General features: G+C 43.4%; 1 non-coding gene across 1 annotated transcript; it reads left to right on the forward strand.

The window, feature by feature from the left end:
• Positions 1-363: 363 nt before the first annotated feature.
• On the forward strand, positions 364-436 carry Trnar-ccu (transfer RNA arginine (anticodon CCU)). The gene has a single exon. It is a non-coding gene; the product is annotated as a tRNA-Arg (tRNA).
• The last annotated feature ends 5,254 nt before the right edge of the window (positions 437-5,690 follow it).

Raw genomic sequence — 5,690 nt, forward strand, 5'->3', positions numbered from 1 at the left:
GAAACTGGGAAGAGGGGTTTGCACGGGCACTGCTGACAACCTAACGTGGAGAGCTGCATCAAGGTTCTTCTTATTTTATGTCAGAAGCTTCACATACGGTGATCATAACTTAGTGGAACTTCTCTCGAAAATAAATAGCAGCGGCGAGGCTGGTCAGTATTCCATGATTGTCTTTGAAATCTCTCTGTGAACAGGATACGACTTGACTCACGCGTTTCTTGCGTGTTACTCTTTCCTTCAACACAGCTACCAAGGGACAAGCGAAAGCCACGTACACTGCAGTGGTGGGGAGACACCCGTTACCGTATACAGCTTCCTGCTCTGTCTGACGTCATCCTCGTCTGGAGCACCTTTATCTCGTGAGCCCCTGTGGCCTAATGGATAAGGCATCGGTCTCCTAAACCGGGGATTGTGGGTTCGAGTCCCACCAGGGGTACACATTTTAGTTTTCATTGTTTGCCCGAGAAGCCAAAAATTCTGGCGAGAACATACTCAAAATCTCAGCTGCTCGCTCAGAGATCCCAAGGAAATGTGTGTAAATCTTCTCCGAACCCATTCCGTAACTGCACAACCTGCTGCGTGTTCCACTATTTGTGTGTTCAACTATTTTTGCCGCTTTACTCGCAATATCATCTACGTTTACATTTTCAATACTGTCTCTCGTACCTCCTGAATAACAAAAAATTCTGTTTAATTTCGCATAGTTCGTCAAATTTTTTCGACTGTCACATTACTTTTTGCCAAAAAATTTGAATTATTACTTTGCCGTTGTCCATCGTGAGATTATTGCAAGTTGAGAAAAAATTTCGCTTTCTTTGCGAAGCACCCTCATTGATGATTCTGTAAACATTTGAATACATAATTACCTTCGATATTTCGATAACAATCCTAGTTTGTTGTATTGCAAGTTATTTACATCGTTTTCGTGTCCTATGTTAAATGGAGTTCGTTTTCTTTCTCAGCAGAGATTGGAAAGCAAAAGTTGCGCTGCACATACACTTGTTCCTTTTATCCAGCTTTTCGAAACCAGTGTGTTCTTTAATTGCGTTTGGTTGCTGTGCACTTCACTTTCAATTTTAAAACTGAATTACACGCATCCTTTGTAGGAATACTCAGAGAATAACTGAACTGAATTGGGGGAGCGGGCGGGGTTTATTGGCAACAGTAATGCCACTACTAACAAAAACTATTTTTTTCTTTCTTCATAGGTATAAGCGTGTGTCAGTTGTACATGCTACTGATCTTGAAAACAGAAAGTTAGCTTAATTTTGATGCACCGCGATAGGACACTTAAACTATTGCCCCATACAAACCTGGGGAATGCACTGCAGTTCTGCACGTTGCAACTTTGCTTGAAAAACGACGTAACTGTAAAACTGCTCAGACAGACGGTCGACACCGAGCGATGCGAGAGAAATACACACATTTGTTGCCCAGTAGTTCCATATTTAGTTTGTTTTTCAAGTAATATTGGTACAAGCAGATCCCTAATGTATACGCCGAATTTGTACGCAGTGGCACAACTCTGCAGATCACGGATGATTCCTGCATCCTTTCAAGTTGGCTACAGGCGAGGCCATCAATCTTAGCGATCGATAGTATGTAAAACTATCACTAATAAATTCAAGGTATCCCGGGAGGAATGGTCTACACTTAGGGATACGACAGAAACGCTCATTCGAAGAAAAATAGTCTAATAAACATGGGCTCTAAAAGGCGCACATTAAGAGCTGTCAGTACTTGTTCATCTACGCTTCTGTGAAACACATTTCTTCTATTGAACAAGTGGTCATAGCTCTTAAGATACGCATTTTAGAGCCCATGTTTACTAGACAGGTTTTTCTTGATATGCTCCATACTACAAACTCTCGAACTGTGGAAAGCAAGTACTCTTAAGGTATGCATTTTAGAGCCCATGTTTAATGGACAATTTTTTCTTCATTTGGTCCATACTACGTACTCCAGAAATCTGGAAAGCAAGTAGAAGTGGTTTGTTTCACAGTATCGAAAAAGGTATGCATTTTAGATTTCATTTTTACTAGACTTGCATCGAATGGTCGTTTTTGTCATATCCTTGAATGTTGACCATTCCTCCTGGGACACCCTGTGTAGCTGACGGAAGAAACAATTTTCTTTCAGTATTTAACATATGGCATGCCTCCTCTGCGTGGCAGAAGTGCACACAGCAAGACTGCAAACCGCCACGGATCATACCAGACATGTTCTGTGGGATTCAGGTTAGAAGATTGAATTGGCCATTCCAAACGCTATATATTTGACGAAGAAACAAGTCCTATGATGTCAAACGTTGACTTTCGTAGAATGAAATCATCTTCAAGGATGTCATCTTCACACACCTGTACAGACACAATGTGAAGTGAGAGGACGTTGATTCAGTACGCCCTCTTCAAGCCGTCCTGTACAACGCACACATACTGCCTTTTTCCCAAGACATCATTATTGCGGGTGCTTTATGACGATAACAAGTAGCATATCTACTTTACGATCTTCAACGTAAATCGTATGTAAAGACTGGGATCCATCATCGATGTGTTCATGTTGACGTAACCACTGCAGTCAAAAATGTTCTATATAAAGCGGTATCGTCGTGTCGCAAAGAGTCTATGACAACCGTTTTCCGACGCTTGAATTAAGAACTGAATGTGACATGTCTTTTAACTAAATGCCGATATTTGATCCAATACCTTAAGGGCTCAATTATGAAATTGAGTGAGAAATAAGTAAATACGATAGCGTGACTAAAATTGGAGACAACGTTATAGGATATCGTAGGAGTCGTAACGCGGCCTAAACAAGTACTGCTCGTCACGTCTTTCATGCGACGTCCAATGTCGACGGAAAGGGTAGTCTTGTTTCTTGTTAAAAACAAAATGATTTTTAATGCGGAATTCTACGAGACTGTTCGATAGAGCTGTTCCAAATAGTCCTGTGCGATATTCGTTTTATCAGCATATACAGGGTGGTCCATTGATAGTGACCGGGCCAAATATCTCACTAAATAAGCGTCAAACGAAAAAACTACTAAGAATGAAATTCGTCTAGCTTGAAGGGGGAAACCAGGTGGCGCTATGGTTGCCCCGCTGCGTTTTTTAAAAATAGGAACCCCCATTTTTATTAATATTTGTGTAGTACGTAAAGAAATATGAATGTTTTAGTTGGACCCCTTTTTTCGCTTTGTGATAGATAGCGCTCTAATACTCACAAACGTGTAAGTACGTGGTATCACGTAACATTCCGCCAGTGCGGACGGTATTTGCTTCGTGATACATTACCCGTGTTAAAATGGACCGTTTGCCAATTGCAGAAAAGGTCGATATCCTGTTGTTGTCTGACTGTTCTGATCAAAATGCCCAACGAGCGTGTGCTATATATGCTGTTCGGTATCCTGGACGACATCATCCAAGTGTCTGGACGGTTCGCCGGATAGTTACGTTATTTAAAGAAACAGGAAGTGTTAAGCCACATGTGAAACGTCAACCACGATCTGCAACAAATGATGATGCCCAAGTAGGTGTTTCAGCTGCTGTCGCGGCTAATCCGTACATCAGTAGCAGACAAACTGCGCGAGAATCGGGAATCTCAAAAACGTCGGTGTGGAGAATGCTACATCAACATCGATTGCACCCGTACCATATTTCTATGGACCAGAAATTGCATGGCGACGACTTTGAACGTCGTGTACAGTTCTGACAATGGGCACGAGAGAAATTACGGGACGATGACAGATTTTTTGCACGCGTTCTATTTAGCGACGAAGCGTCATTCACTAACAGCGGTAACGTAAACCGGCATAATATGCGCTATTGGGCAACGGAAAATTCGCGATGGCTGCGACAAGTGGAGCATCAGCGACCTTGGCGGGTTAATGTATGGTGCGGCATTATGGGAGGAAGGATAATTGGCCCCCATTTTATCGATGGCAATCTACATGGTGTAATGTATGCTAATTTCCTACGTAATGTTCTACCGATGTTACTACAAGGTGTTTCACTGCATGGCAGAATGGCGATGTACTTCCTACATGATGGATGTCCGGCACATAGCTCGCGTGCGGCTGAAGCGGTATTGAATAGCATATTTCATGACAGGTGGGTTGGTCGTCGAAGCACCATACCATGGCCCGCACGTCCACCGGATCTGACGTCCCCGGATTTCTTTCTGTGGGGAAAGTTGAAGGATATTTGCTATCGTGATCCACCGACAACGCCTGACAACATGCGTCAGCGCATTGTTAATGCATGTGCGAACATTACGGAAGGCGAACTAAAACGCTGTTGAGAGGAATGTGGTTACACGTATTGTCAAATGCATTGAGGTTGAGGGACATCATTTTGAGCATTTATTGCATTAATGTGGTATTTACCGGCAATCACGTTATTAACAGTATGCGTTCTCAGAAATGATAAGTTCACCAAGGTACATATATCACACTGGAAAAACCGAAATAAAATGTTCAAACACACCTACGTTCTGAATTTTAATTGAAAAAAACCTACCTGTTACCAACTGTTCGTCTAAAATTGTGAGCCATATGTTTGTGACTATTGCAGCGCCATCTGTCACAAAGCGAAAAAAGTGGTCCAACTAAAACATTCATATTTCTTTACATACTGCACGAATATGTATTAAAAATGGGGTTCCTATTTTTAAAAAAACGCAGTTGATATCTGTTTGACCTATGGCAGCGCCATCTAGCGGGTCAACCATAGCGCCTTCTGGTTTCCCCCTTCAAGCTAGACAAGTTTCGTTCTTTGTAGTTTTTTCGTTTGACGCTTATTTTGTGAGATATTTTGCCCGGTCACGATCAGTGGACCACCCTGTATTACCGGGAACAGTAAACCACAATGAATGAACAGTACTGCAGCACTGACAGGCCACCATGGTCCGCGCTGACTGCTACCACAATGCACCAGCGCTGCTGTCACTGCTGGAGTATGGTTACTTTTCGTGTCTTACTGTCCCTGTTAATACGTACCGCCAAACCGAATATCACACAAGACTAATTTGGAACAGCTCTGTCGAGCAGGCACGAAAAAGTGCCCATTTAAAAATAGTTCTGTTTGTAACGCGAAAAAACCGGCACTTTCCGTCGACACTGGACGTCGCGTGAAACAAGTGATGAACTGTGTTTGTTTGCGTAAACGAATTTGCAGATATCTTCCGACACATCAGAGAAAACACTCCTGACAAAGTTTAGAAGAGACACCATATATACAGCGGGAAACCGACAAACTGCAGGGGCGGATTCCTGGCTGGAAAGGGAGGAATAAAGATACTATGAACATGCGTCCGGAAATGCATCGTTGCCACGGTAGATGACGCTGACGAATCCTCCTCTGACCGCGAGCGTGTGTTCTTCGTGCGTTGCAGGCTGTGTGATCGTCGCAGCGTACTGTAACCAGCGGAATGGTCCGGTATTCATGTCGGGAACGAGCCGAAATGGTGTTTGAGTATGGCCAAGCAAATGGAAACGGTCGAGAGGCAAGCACGGTTACACCAAAACAAGTACTCTGAGACACCAACGACATAACACAATAGTTCAAGCCCGCTTTGGGCGGTGATGTGATCATGGGGCCTTTCAGACAGACGAATATGCAAGGAGGCGGCGGACTGTGCACACAGCAGACCTGGAGGACCGGGTTCGACGGGATACGCAGACGGACCCTAAT

The sequence above is a fragment of the Schistocerca nitens genome, chromosome 9, assembly GCF_023898315.1.
Source record: "Schistocerca nitens isolate TAMUIC-IGC-003100 chromosome 9, iqSchNite1.1, whole genome shotgun sequence".
Classification (NCBI taxonomy): domain Eukaryota; kingdom Metazoa; phylum Arthropoda; class Insecta; order Orthoptera; family Acrididae; genus Schistocerca; species Schistocerca nitens.